General features: G+C 38.0%; 1 protein-coding gene across 6 annotated transcripts in view; it reads left to right on the forward strand.

Annotated features, from left to right (window-relative positions):
• Positions 1–14877, forward strand: part of FRS2 (fibroblast growth factor receptor substrate 2) — a 58311-nt gene that overhangs the window by 12306 nt on the left and 31128 nt on the right. The window contains exon 1 of one of the 6 annotated variants that reach the window (XM_026100349.2): positions 8903–8921. The exons of the other annotated variants lie outside the window; for them this stretch is intronic. The gene's annotated coding sequence lies outside the window, so the exon portion shown is untranslated. Of the gene's footprint in view, positions 1–8902; positions 8922–14877 lie in introns of those variants that run through there. 6 annotated transcript variants of the gene reach the window in all.

Here is a 14877-nt window from a genome sequence, read left to right on the forward strand (position 1 = left end):
TTGGCATGTAAGCTTATATAATTACAAATAAAATGTAACTAAAACTGTCACTAAAATGTTTGATGTTAAATTGTATTAAAAGATGATCTCTTGCCAAGTTCCTCATAGGCTGACCCTAATAACAAACTTAAAATAGACTTTCTTTGGGTTTTCAAATCTGTCCTTGAGAATATATTGCTTTTACATAACAGGTGAGAGCAAAGGTACTGTTGAACAGAAATGTGGTAAAAATGTCAGAAACCTTTGCTCTTCACTTTCATCTTGAAAGGTGAATTTTTTATGCTCTGTGCTAAAATCCCATCATATTTTCTTTCAAAACAGAGAAATGGTGACGAAAAAAATTGCATGAGAAAAATACTTACACTTTTAGTATAGAAACTCATGTCAATACTGAGATTTGAAATTTTTCTGTTGGTGCAGGTACAGAGGGACTAGTTCATTCCTACTTTCCCTAAATATATTTTTAAGTTGTTTGAATGGTACAGTTCATTCCAGCTACTCTACAGTTCAGTGAAGTGTAGCAGTTGAATTGGCTGTCGATAGTTTTTATTTTAATTCAGAAGTAGTGACAGCACAGCTTGGGACAGCGAGTACATTTTTTTTTCTTCTGTTTGCTTTGCACAGCCATCTTGTACATGGCTGATTAAGTGGTTTGTGAATTGGTTTACAGTATGCCTTATAGTCACTTTTTTTTCTTTTGGTTTGCTCTAAAAGCCGTGCTGTGAACTGCAGTGATTCAGCAGCTGCTGTGCGAGTGGCTCAGTATTTATGTCCTGCTGGAGGTAGGGAGGGGGTGTGTGGGGAGGTACTGTGTAAGCATAATTAATTCATCTGTTTGCTCCTTGGTATCTACTTCCCAGAATTTAATTTTAGCTCCAAGAAAACTGTAAATCTTCCCTATGAATTGTGTGATGACATATCAGTCAGGCTGCATCTACTCTGAAGAAGTGTACCAATGGTTTATGTGGTGCTGTCCGCCTGATGTTAGCCCTGGTATTTTTCATACTTTTTGGTGTGTTATATATACACATAGTTTGGTACGTTTTTGGGGTGCCTTTCAATAACTAAACTTCTATTGGTCTAAAAAAAAAATGCATCGTCTTGGGTTATCTGCTACAATTAATGGTGTAAGTCTACAGTAGTGACTTGACAGAGCTCTTAAACAATTGCAAATGTAATAGAGCTGGTCAAAGTGTCAACTATAGGTGATTCTCTAGGGAAAGTCTTAAATGAGTTTGTACAGTGCCACATTAATGGTAGGCTGAGTTCTGAGGATCTTGTGATTGCTTCTTGTTCCCTAGACTACCTGGTGGCCAGTAGGAAAGTCTAGATGTGCTACAGAGGTTGAAGAAAACAGGTATCGTTTTAGTACATAAATGAATTCTAAAAGTTTGGAAAACTAACATACCCTCACAAATTTGTTTCCTCCAGTTTGGCCCTAGCTCAGTGAATATAACAATTTGACAAAATGAATCACCTCAGCAGCCGAGGATTAATGCATTTTGGATGGAATAACATAAAAATTACCTCACTGGAGCTAACCGGCCCACATTTCTGCTCTGCAGGGCGATTAGAATGGGCGAAGTTAATGTTCTTATTCCCTTTATTTGAAGCAGACTAGTGTGGTAGGACTGCTGGCAAACTTGTGCGAGAGGCGCTGGGTGGATGTGTGGAACCAGTTGTTCAGCTGATGTAATGAAGTTGCACTGAATTGTATTTGATCAAGCTCATGACAAAGTAATTAATCATGGATGAGTTTCTAGGATCTGTTAAGAACTGTTCAGTAATAACTTTGGCGGGAGCAGATAAACTCATAGCTCAGATGCTTCTGTTCAGAGTTTCTGTACTGTACCTAAAGCACACCTGGGGTTTGTCTACAGTGAGAAGTGAGTGGGCAGTAAGCTACTGTATAAATTTATAGCCTAACTCTAAGAACCTTCACAGTAAAAATTGGGACTGAGCAGTGAGTATATTTGTGTAAATTTACACCCTAATTTACTGTAGCTCACTGTGAATGAGCTTCTACCATATACAAGTCTGTGGTTAATGGCTGTTGTGAATACCGTTAAATTACTAATGCTCTTCCTTGCAGTACTTTCTACCATTACAAGACTTCTGAGCAAGCTGAAGGTACGATTTACTAATACTGCTCTACAGGGACTATGAACCATCATGCTATTGAACGGAAATCATTTAGGTGATACATGCAAATTAATAACTTTTGGTCCAAAGCAGGCATACGGTGTCAAATGTAATTTGGCAGCGTGCTTTGGTGTGAAGAGGAATTGGAACAGGGCACTTGGAAGAGAAGGGCGGGTCTCTTGGGGAAGGCAGAGGTGTATGCTGCGCACCCAGGCGTTCCCTCTGGACTCTTGCTCAGAAACATCTTTCCTGCCCTGCTGCTTGCCGAATTGGGCAGTGAGGCTGCTCAGGAGCTTAGCGTGGGGGAAGGTGCTGAAGAAAGCAGTGAACTGTATGGAGAGTCTCCAGAGGAAGGGAACGGGTGCGGCGCTTTGTGCCACGGTTTTCCCCTTGTCGCTGGAGTGGTCGTGAGGAGCTCTGGGCTGGAGTGGTGAGCGTTTGTGGAGAGGATAGGCTGGACGGGGCAAATTATGCTAGAGCTTAGAGAATGAAGGTTTAGGTTCTGTGAGGGGAGTGGGTAAAGAAGGGGGAAGAGATAGAAGGAGGTCTGTCTCAGGGGGGAAGGTGGACTAACGTAGGCCAGAGTATAATATATGTTTGGTGAGTGTGGGGAGAGAAGATGGGGTAGGAAATTTCAGAGAAGAGGCGGAATTATCTGGAAAAAATCAGAGCTAGCATGATAGAACAAAATGGGTAGAAATACAAATCATGATTTAAATCAAAATACAATTTGTAAAGGTTGCTGTATGCTTTTCCTTGCTATTTTATAGAGCTAAATTTCTGAAGTGAACATTTTGTATTTTTCCTATATTTTTTCTGATTGCAGATAACATAATGTGTTTTCCTTTGCGGAGTTCCAGATTTCAAATGATCCATCTGTCCTGAAAGACATGTCTAGAAACTTGCTATGATTTACAGGCGTTAATATACTTTTGGTGGTAACAAAGTGGCTCGATCAGGTTCTGTTCTTCTGTTGAGATGTTCAATTTGAAATAAATAAAACTTTTGACCTGAATAAGTGGTACTTGGAAAATCATATTCTGGTGTGCCTTGTTGATGAATTGCATACCGAAGATCAAGCTTCTTCCATTTGTAAATTTTGGGTTTGAGTATAAAATTTACAAGTTATTCATAAACCTCAAATTTTTGCTACTCACAGTAAAGCAAACTGCGTTAACCATGATTTTGTACCATTTTTTTCATAAAGTGTAACTTTACAGTATGCTACAGCAAGGACATAATTGCTTCTAACCAGCTGCACAGTAATACCTAGCAGGTTGTTTTGCTGAGGGTATTAATACTTCTCATTCCTGCCTATGAACTGAAGTTCTCAGGCTTCTGCTTTCCTAGTTTGTAAATAAACTAAAATCTTGGGGAGTACTGCTATCTGTGGGAAGCTAACTCCCTGTCTCTGCTGCAGCAGAAGAGTTTGCATCAATCTGCAGCACTGGGCAGGTGTTGGAGTTTGAGAACGGCCTTTCTCGCTGCATACCACAGGTGTTCAGCTGCTGGCAGTGCAGGAGTGAGCGATGAATATACGCTGGCTGTGGTTCCACAATGTATTATTTAAGTTTGCCAACTACTTGTTTTCTCTTCTGTGCTACGGTTTGCTGCCCTCTCGCTTGTGCTGTTTGGCCTGTATGTAGGGTGACTGAAATAATTTAAACTGAAAGTCCTTTCCCTCCTTTCCAAAGGAAGTACCATGAGTGTGTGTGCTTTTGCATAATGTTCTTGCTTCCTTAGTTATTTTACAGAACACTTGTTAAGCAGTATTTGCTTCTAAGTGAAAAACTGTATTGTTTCCCATTGTAGTTTATGGAGTAGCATACAAGAATTGACCTGCATCTTCAGAGAGTCAAGATAAATGGGTTGGAATTTTTGAAGGAGCCTACAGATGTTAGGATCACTTTTAATCTGTGAAATATTAAAGGTTAAATAATTTATTTGAAGTGATACAACAGTACCAAAATGCATAAAGTCTTTAGAATAAGAAAATCCTGAATGTGTTATAGTGGTCAGGTACTGCAGAGAATTCATTTGATTCAGATGTAGAGTTGGACCTGCGAAAACCTAGAGTGTTTCGTGCAGGTGAGAATCCTAAAGGTTGGTGAGATTAAACAGAGGTCTAGGAGCTGGGTAAAGATAAGATAAGGTAATAGAAGAGCATAGGGAACTGAATGAGGACTGATAAAGCAGAGGGACTGGGAGCCAGTAGGAAGAATATTCTGAACTTTAGGTTCTTGATTTATTTTTTTTCCTGTATAGTATCACCTTTTACATATAATACTTGCATTAGTGTTTCCCTATCTTAGCTGTGGCTAGTTATCATATTTCATAGTTTTAAATTACTTTCAAAATTTCTGCAATATTGTTATGAATAGATAAGTAGCTTCTGTGCTCTGCTGTGGGGTTGATTGTATTCAGTGCAGATCAAGGAATTAAAATAAATGCTCGGAATATCTGGGATTAAAGTGCACTGAGAGTAGCCATAATGATGACTGTTTCACACTGCTTCTTTAACTGTGTCTACTCCTTAGTTCCTTTCTATTTCTGCTCCAGAATGTAGCTGTTACAGATTTTGTTGTTGTTATTGGAACGCAGTTTCTGTAACATGTTCTTGTTGATTAATTCAGTTATTGTTAGATGTAACGTTTTGCTTTGACAGAAGCTTGCATTTTGTTTACTTATACAGTCTGAGATGCGCCATTTTCATTTGCTTTTGAATTTTCTGTATTAACTGCAAAAGTACAGAGAGAAAGAATAGAGTCATAGTTTATCTTGGATTATCCAAACTTGCTTTGGAACATTATTGCCAAGGGCTTATTACGCTTAGTGATTATTATGTTTATGAAGTTGTTGTATTTTCTCAAACCACAGTTCTTGTAAAAAGGATAATTAAGTTAAAGCTTGGGCCATTCTTTGCAGAATCTGTGCCAGCGCCAAAATATTTTCAAACAATACTTAGTTATCATTTCAAAGATTTCTTTTTAACTTGAAATACTAAGTAGTGGAATAACCTCTTAAAAATACTGTCCTCCTAGTTTAGCGAATATTAACTTTAAGGTGAAAGTAAGTCATTTATCTTCCACTGCCATTAGAAATCAGATAAACTTTAAGCCATCACATTGAGTAGCAAATTTCACCCTAGCAGTCAAGTCTATGTGCTCACTCTAAATTAATCTTTATGCTGTAGATCTTTTCTGGGCAGGGGGATTCTTGCTGTTTGCAGCTATGGTTGCCGAACACTTTAGTAATCAGGCTTTAGCAAATCACACTTCCAAAGACTTAATGCAATGTCTTTATGTAAAATATAATTTAGTGCTGAGTTGGGTGACTGCTTGAGCTGAAGGTTTATAAGGATGCTCGATATCCAGAGTTGACTTTTTCAAAAATGATGGGAATCCCTTTTGAAATACTTGGGAACTTCGAAGCTGTACTTGTGCAGAATGTTTGATACTTTCACTGCAGTGTAAAATAGAAGTTAAATATGCTGCTTTTAAATGTCCAGATATGGTAAGTCTTATCAAATCATTTTTTAATGTTGAAACTGAAATATTAATAAGTTATAACTTGGGTAAGTTAAAATAATGAGTAAGTTGAAAGAGAGCAGTTTCAGAGGCTACTGGCTCTTTTCTTTTCCCTTAGGTATTATATCGGTTTCTGTAAAAGTGGTATACAGGCAAATGTATTTTAGCAGACCCATGGAATATCTCTGCGCATTATAATGAAGCTGTGTTTTCTTGACCACTTTAAAATGGTCTAAGTATGACTTGTTGCCAAAAAAAGTATTGCCTCTTCTTAGGCTGCATGGTACATCGTCCTCCCTTTTGTTGGCCCTAGTAAGGCCCCTAGTTGGCCTTTTTATCAGCTAGATCAGCACATTGATCTGGATTAAAGTTAGTCTAGCTAAACAGAAGATTAGCCAGAGGAGTAAAAACCATGTCTTTCAACTGTAGACACCTTTTAGATCAGCTGAGAGGAGTAAAAACCATGTCTTTCAACTGTAGACACCTTTTAGATCAGCTGAAAGAAGCGTAGAATAGCATTCTAAGAAAGAAGAACAAGGCGGTTAATTCAGAATATTCTATCTTATGATAACATCTATTTTTATGATAATATCTATCTTATTCTGTATTTTGGTAACTTTGTTGTTTTTTTTTTTAAAGGATATTTTAATGCTACTTGATTTGTCATTTTCTGAGCCTGTTTTCTTCACATGGCAAGAAGAACCTAAGCTGTAGAGCTATTACAAATTAAGCCTTTGTTACCTCAAAAATAGAGGCTTGCTTTTGATAGAGGTATTTCTGTTAACTCTTGCCTCTTCTCAGTTTTATTAGAGAACTACTTTTTACATAATGATTTTTTCTCTTGGTGTTTTTCTGGACTTCAGTGTCAACATAAAGAAAAGCAGTGAGTTGCCTGTGATGTAGATGTGTAAATGTTAGTATTGAGTCATTTGGATTTCTTTGTGATTTCACAACAGTTGTAAGAGAAATTATTTAAATTTTTTTCAGGGGCGCAAGCAGGGATTGGCAGTGTAAAATTTTATGCAATAGCCCAATCTTTAATCTGCAATATTTAGAGTGGTCTTTAGCGATTCTGGATGTTCATTCTGTTCTGGCTTGTTCAAACAAATGGTATTGTACAGTGATCTTAGTTGTTCCTTTTATGGAGTAAATGTCAACTGCTCTGGTTAAAGTGCATAGCTACTAATCACAATGGAATTGAGATGTGTGTGTATACACATATACTTACACACAACCGAATATCCTTTGTAAACTGGATTTTTTCGTCATCTCCCTTCCTCAAGACACCCAAACACCACAGGTGCTAATGAGTGGCTACTGGGATGTGATTAAGGTAGTGCAGCTTTTTTAATTGTGAAATCGAATACTTAAGAGAAACCTTTTAAAAGCTTATCTTTAATTTTGAATATATGGTAAAAAGTACTTTCCTAATTCCAACTATTTTGAAAGATGTCTGCCTGTAATGTTAATTTTTTTTCTCAAGGGCATAAAATGTGTGAGCACCTTATTAACATGAGTGTGTGTTTATAAGAAAAAAAAGAGCACCATTTTTCTTTAACCTTAATTTTTTTTTTTTTTTTGGTATGAATAGTTGTTGCTACCGATAAAAGTAAGTGTGCTTTTCATTGTGTACAGCCTGCCCTTGTTCTGTCTGCCTGGATTAGTAATGTTATTTTGATATGCAGACTAAATTAAGATGCTAAATTATTTGAGATCTCTCCTCACTGTAAAGTTCGGAGTGATGGAATGTTTATTACACAAAACTTAAATTCTTAATACTAACTTGCAATTTTACTAACTATAAGGGGTGGTCTTAGACACAACTGTTCACAGGAATTTTTTTGTTTTCTCCAGCAATGTCCTATCCGTCCCTGCTGCTCGAAGACAACTGAAAACCCACGCTTTGCACTGAGCCAGCAGCAAGCGTGTGATATCAGTCACATGTTATAACATCTGTTTTTGCTATTCCTATTGCTGTCTTTTTCATTGATCAAATAAATAAGCAAGAACAACTAAAGAAAAATATTTTTAATTTGGAAGCATCAGTTTCTTATAACTGAAGATGTGGCTTTTAAGGAATGGCTTGGAAAATGCATATAAATCTGAATTACATTAAGATTTTTATTAGTTGCCATTGAATGTCAAACTTTAATGGTTTATATTTATTTTGACACTGTTTGACATTTTATTACATAACCTATATATATTTAGGTCAATTTATATGGGAAAGCTTGCACAGAGTATGGTATACATGCTTGTGCTATTAAATTGTTTGACTGTGTTTGTTAATTTTTTGTCTAAACTCACATAAAATGATAATCTTCATCATGACAGTCCTCACAGATCTGTTGCAACTGATACTTCAACCTTCTTTCCAGCCTCCTCTACCATGGCAGAAGGGAGGAGAGATCATACAGGGTTTTTCTGAGAACCTGTGTTTATTTTTATTACTAACGTAATACTTGTCTGTCTTGCTTGCATAACTAGCAATAGCAGTGAAGAGACAGAGACACAGGCTGGCAGTCAGTGCCTTAAAGTTTCTGGAAAGCTTAAAGAGATTATTTCTTTTTATGAAATGAAATTCAGAGCTATTCACTATTTCAGAGTTAGTGGATCAATCGTATATTTGTATGTTGTGAGAACACCTGTAAAATCCATCCTGCTTTAAAGCAGTTGTATTACCTGGCTTCTTTCTGCGTGCAGGAGAGCTTTGGAAAGGAAAAGCAGCATGCTCTGGAAATATCAGTGTCTACATTACCATACTGATGGGTACAAAAGATCATGTCCTTCTGCCTGTTTGTTTGTAGTTTTGGAAAAGAGTCACTCTTTCTTTTTTCCGTTTAAATTGGGTAATTCTGTGCATTCTAGGACCAGCTAATTAATGTTTCAGTACAACTGATGACCAAAGTTTGCTTAACCAGTCAAGCATACTCTTTAATCTGTTTCCAAAACATGCCTGTTTTACAAGATGACAAGCCTGCTGGGCCACTAGGGAAGATTGATGTGGTAATTTTTGTGCATTTGGTAGAAATGAGTTGCACCATCCCGATCACCATTCATTGACGTTCATGCTGGTCATTTACAGTGTAATCCGTACTGACATATGCTCAACTTTGTTTACCATGCAGTAACTGTTTCTTGAAGTGTTTGTTGGGTACATGCTCTCCTGATCTGTTTTCTCTCCTTGCTACAGAGACTTTCCCCGATACAGACCTCCGATGGTGAGGAAGCTGCAGGTGGCTTGTAGACGAGGTGCCCTTTTTACCTTAATATGTTAGCGTGACTCTAAACAGTGATGGAAAAGATTTTAATCTCACATAATTGAGACTCCAGTAGATGGATCTTTGGATTTGCTAGTTGTATTATCTCTGAGAATATAGTTGCTGTAGGACAAGTAAGCTACTTGTGGCACTCTTTGTCTTGATTGTCTTTATTTCGAGGTCAAAAGCTGTTACCTTTTCTTCCATTGTCCCTTGTACTCTCGCAGACCATTTATGTTAAAGACTTTAAGAAAAGTGAAACTTTCAGTCACTGTGTGTTGACTGTAAGTAAGATACTGCTGCAGTTCCCTAGGAAGCTTTGTCTAAGTCAGGTTTACTGACTATAGCTGTGCAGTCTTTCCCCTCCCCAAATTTGTACCCATCAGCTATGTGTTTGATGTCATTACAGTTGTGGTTTTGAACGGTTATATGTAGTACAATGTCGTGTAATACCTCTGTTGGAGTATAGACTTGCATGTAAAAACTCATAAATACTTATACTTGCAGTTCACCCTTAATTTGAGTAACTTAAATTGTACAATAAGCATAACACTGTTTTAACATAGTTGAAATGAGTCTGTTCATTGCCAGTTCTTGGACAGAGCACATCTTCACTGGGGGCAGACAAAAGCAACGGGATAGCTGTGTCATACATAAAAGGCGGGGTGCTGTTTCGGATTGATAGAGAAGTTACTATCAAGGAATTTTGACTGGACATAAAGTTTTCATGTTTGTTAGCATGTGTAATGGTCAACTGAAATGAAGTCTCTTGTGTTAGCTGCAGAATAAATTTCTGCAGGACAGGGACTGCCTACTTTTTTTTTTTTTTTTTTTTTTTTTTTTTTTTTTTTTTTTTTTAAGAATTTAAAGTCTAAATGGATAAAATAGACCCAAAATAAGAAAAAGGCTTGTATTACATAAGTAGGTTGCCTGAAGTGGTGGTAACAAGCATTCGTAGCAAGCTCCTAGATAGGTTTGTAAGTAGGGAAAATCTAAACGAAGAAAGTGGAATGAGAAGTAGATAATGGAGATGCAGTGTGGTGAGAGGAGGAGGGGGGAGGAAGTGAAATGAAGACCGTACGAGAAAGAAAAGGTCAAGTCAGTGTAGGAAGGAAAGTCCGGTGAGATGTACAGACAGCTTCCAAAAGTCCTGGAATCCACAAGTCCTTGCTTTGGCTGCCTCTGATCCTGTTATCTGGTGTAGTTGTCAGGCTTCATCTGACCGGCTTTCTCCATTGCAGCGAGTGATGATACTCGTCACCACATCCATTCACTAAACTCCAAATTTGCTACAAAAGGGCCAACTGCTACTTTCAGGGTATTGCCCGTTAGATGTCCCTGCGTCAGGAGACGGGACGGTATAGGAAAGGCAGGAGAAAAATGAACTCGAAATAGGCAGAAGGGGAAGGAAGATCGCTATCTGTGATCATGCTGTAGGAGTCAAGTGCTACATGCTATCTTCTGGACTGTGTGCTTCTGGAAAATTTCCTCTTATAAGCAATATAGTGATTTTTTTTTCCTTTATTGTGCAGGTGATACTCATTATCAAAGGTACTAGATGGAAAATACCAGTAATGTTAATGAAATCTTAGAGTTTACACTTCAGACTTCATAGCTTTGTTGCACAGCAAATATTCTGATTTTTCTATCCAAAGATGCACACGTTTCCAAACCATATGCATTCATACATGTTATTTCCACTGTTCCATGTTTCAAGATACTCAGTAATCACTTCTGTAATTTGATCAGTCTAATATGTAATAGCATGATATACTAAAATGTACTCTGTGGGATGAATATATTATAACACCAAGTTCAAATGTTTTTATTCTAAAACTGCTTTTAAAAATTTTTAAATATTGGAGGTTTTTTTTAATTTCAGCATTGTTTCTTAGCCTTAGGTTGCTTAAGGCTAGAGTTGGAATAACTAAAGTCTGACTCCTTTTTGTTGTGATGCTACATTTCACCCATTTACTGTTGAACCAGTTAACTTTCTGCCTGAATGTATTCCCAGAAGGTACCTGACCTTGATTTCGAAGCCATCCAAAAGATCAAAGCTGCACCAGTTTTCTTGTCAGTTTATTACAGACATTAATTACCATGTCTTTATTGTATACTTAAGTATAAAAACTGCCAAATAAAATTAAGTCTTTAAAAACAGATTTTTTTATTCTCTAAGGTTCTATCAAGTTAGCTCATCTTGAAGTGTAAACAGTTTTTTTTTTCTCCATTGGACCAGTGCTTTTTGAGTGCAAGTATTTATTAAACTGGAACTTCTGAAGCTAGAAACCCCATTGTAATCCATTTGTAAAGAGCTTATTTGTTCAGGACAGAACAGCTCAGGTATCTGGCAAAATCCCACATCTCTCTTCAACACATCAAAAATCATTAATTCATTTCTTCACAGAAGAAAACAACACACGGGTCGCAGGTGTCAGTGTTCAGCTAATAGTAAATCCTGAGGAACATATTTTATTAGTTATTATTACTGTAAATTAATAAAAAAAAGCCCCTCTGTTGTGGACAGTGCTGTTTCAATGTAGCTGGCTTAGAACTTTTGAATTCTAGTGTGCTGAAAAAGTATTATATTAAAAAAAAAGAAAAGATTTTTTTTGTAGCTTGTGGAGCACCTGATTTATACGTTTCTCACTTGTAGCTGGAGATTGTTAGTATATTGTTTGTATATAGCTTCTCAGCTGCTCCGATCTGCAGTTCAGAGGCTTTCAGTCTGTTTAGCTGAGTTCCGCATTTATAACTAAATCAGCTAGTCCTGTTCTATATAGTTACAGTATTAATCCATTGCAAAGTTTAGTACACTGTCTTTGAAAGCTGATCTTTGAGGATACTCAGCCCTCTCTTCTGGGTAGATCACAGGTCTGGATTTGCCTCCACAGTTGTCAGTCTGTGGACCTTTCTTAAGAGAAAAGGATTTTTTTTTTTTTTTCAAGATGCATTTCTGTACTCTAACTAGCACAGCAGTGGGTTTCATTTCTGACTCTGACTGGAGTCTTTTCCCCTGTACCTTGCTTACAGAAAGCCAACAAAATGCACCAAAGAAAAGAAGTCTTTCCCCCAGCCCCAATCTGTTTGCATTTCAGTCTGTGGGCTTTCCTGAGCAGTTGAAATGTGTTGTGGGGAGTGAGAAGATCCTGTGGTAGTAGTTTTTCTGACCAGACAGTTTGTACTTTGCTGTATTTTCTAGCATTTTGCCTGCCTCATGATTCAGATACTTTCAGGCTTTATCAGAAAGCCAGAGTTTAGTAACAGGACAGCTGTTCTATCTGGTGCGTTCATTCCCCAAAGTCCCACAGATGGGTCAGACTCTGAACTTCTTTAATGTTCCTGTTGCTTAAATCTGAGTTCATCTGTTCTTTCCTTTCTTTCAAGCTTTGTGTGTGTTTTTATTGACAATAAGATATGATTATTTAATTGCAGCACAGAATAGAGTAACTAGAGAGGGTTACGTGTGGATGTAATTTCACTGGCACTTCTCTGTGGTGCTGTTGGTATAAACAGCGCCCACCCCCTTGCTTGTGTTTGTGTGCTCATGTGGTGAACCTGATTAGGAAGCTGGTCCGGATTAAAAATAGCAAGGAAAATAATGATTATTTTCAACCCAAATCAGTTACAAGTGAAGCATTGGTCCATGGGAGGGATGGGTAACTGGAAAAGCATTTCTGAAAAGTACAACCTGAGATAGCTGAAATGTAGGTGGATATGGGTTTTTATTAGTTTTTTGTTTGTATTTTACTTCTCAGCAGCAGTAATTGATATTCTGCTTATATGTAGGCTGAGATGTTGTACATATTAGCTGGAGGAGGGGCATAAAAGTTGATTTATCTCAGGTCAGGTTGTACGAGTGGAGCTGTGATGGTGTTTTGGGTACGGCTTGAAGCTGCAGCGGAGCTAAGCAGGCAGCAGCTGCCGCTGGCAGAGGTAGCCCTGCTCTGCCCACCCGCACCGCACGTTCCTGCCTTCTTCCTCTGTTTTGCCGGCTCTGTCACTAGGCCAGCGGGGAGGCAGTTCAGGAAGCTCAACTGGCTGAAACGTAATTACTCCTGCCTGCTTTCAGCCGTCAGCTCTCCCCTCTTCTCCAGCGGCACCCTTGCAATTCTCCATTGCCCCGCAAGGCGCACTGCCTCCTGCCAGGCGTTCCTCAAACTGAAAAGCAAAGGAGGAGCAATAGGAAAGTGAAATGAGCCCCGAGCTTGGGGACTTCCCTTGGAGGAATGCTGCATTAGGAGGTTTGGTGGGTGGAGTATGAATAGGGACTCTCTTCTTAATGGAGACACCTTGTCTGCTTTAGCCCATAAAGAAGTTAACTTCAAATAATACTTCAGGAGCATTGACTTCTGTGGCGTTCTGCAGGGCTTTCGTAGTAGTACATTTATTTTGGTTTCTTGTTTGAAGGCATTTTTGAAGTTTAATAATGAGAAGTATAACAGAAGAGCTACTGTTTGTACCTTTTAAGCTAACGTACTCTACCAAGGGGTACTGCTTCAGTATCACATAAATAGCACAGCTGGCACAGAACAGAGAGTGATCTACGTGAGTAGTAGTATCAACTAAAGAGAGTATAATACTTGAAGACTTAGTGCAATGTATTAGAGGAGCACACCTGCTGGATTTTTCTTCTCTTTCTCTCTTCCTCTCTCCTTTTCTCTCTTTTCTTTTTCTTTTTTTCTTTTTAAACTTTAATGCATGTGTTTTCCAATGAGGGTACATTTTGGGGTTTTAGTGCCAAGTAAAGACAAGATTGTGTTGTGAAATTGCTGCCATGTTCAAAGTGTGCTGCTTTGATGTGGTCATGTGTGGTAGTGGTAGTAAAGACTTGGCATCTTCAGCAATCTGAAATCAATCCTTTACAAATGAAAATAAGCACTCAGTATAGGCATTAGATATTAGCAAAATGGATGGGCAAGGACAAGCCTGTCCGTGCTAGCTGTAAACCAAATCGGCTTGTTTTCCATATACGAAAGTGTTCGAAGTTTAGTGTGTTACTTTAAATTCTTTTGACCTCATTCTTAATATCCAGAAGTTGCAGAAGTTTACAGCATGTAAGATTTTTTTCGTAAAATAATACAGAATCACAAAGTCAGTGTGAACTTGCGCATAAAGTTCCCACTGATTGCTGTTGGCGGAGAAAGAAATAATAAGTCTTTGAGGGTAATATTCGACACTGTACAGTACTTGAAGAATTCCCCATAGCCCAGGGGGGATGGAGATACGTGTGGTTTGGTTGAGGCTTCTGAAGCTTAAGACTCCTGTCCCATCACCAGGAAAGTTCACTGCACTTCTTACACCTTTTGTTTCCTAATTTTTTTTTTTTTTTTTAAACTGAGCTGCATCACTCACTTTGCTCATTTAAAGAGACAGCTGAATCTTCAGATGCACTTATGAATGCTGATCTTGCTCTAAATGATGCCCCAAAGAGGGCTGGAGAAACAACAGGCAGATGGGAGCTGGTTGTAAAGTGCCTTTGTGCGACACTAAAGGGAGAGGAATGACTACTGTGTTAGAAATCGTGTGCTGCACATATTCAGGCATCGTAGTTCTTAGAGAACATGCATGTGCTATTGAGACTAGAATTCAGAAAGGTTCATTCTTCTCCTGAAAGATTATTTTCCACTTGAGATAAAGATAATTCCCATACCCAAAGCTGAATATGACTTATATTCTTAATTTAAAGAATTATGAATTTTCTGTCCAGCAGAAGATACCAGAACATATAAGTTCTGTGTCATGCACTCTGACAGTTTAAACCTGAAAAACTTCTACAGAAATAATTTTCCAGAAGATATCTGGTCAAACTTGTTAATGAAAGGAATCTTATGGGAGGATTTCTTTAAATAAAGGCATATTTGACTTTTTCAGTGCCCATTCTTCAAAGTCAGCACCTTTGCTATACAAGCAGTTTTTCAGTCTACAAACTTGGGAAAATGGAGTGC

The sequence above is a fragment of the Dromaius novaehollandiae genome, chromosome 1 (genome assembly GCF_036370855.1).
Source record: "Dromaius novaehollandiae isolate bDroNov1 chromosome 1, bDroNov1.hap1, whole genome shotgun sequence".
Taxonomy (NCBI): domain Eukaryota; kingdom Metazoa; phylum Chordata; class Aves; order Casuariiformes; family Dromaiidae; genus Dromaius; species Dromaius novaehollandiae.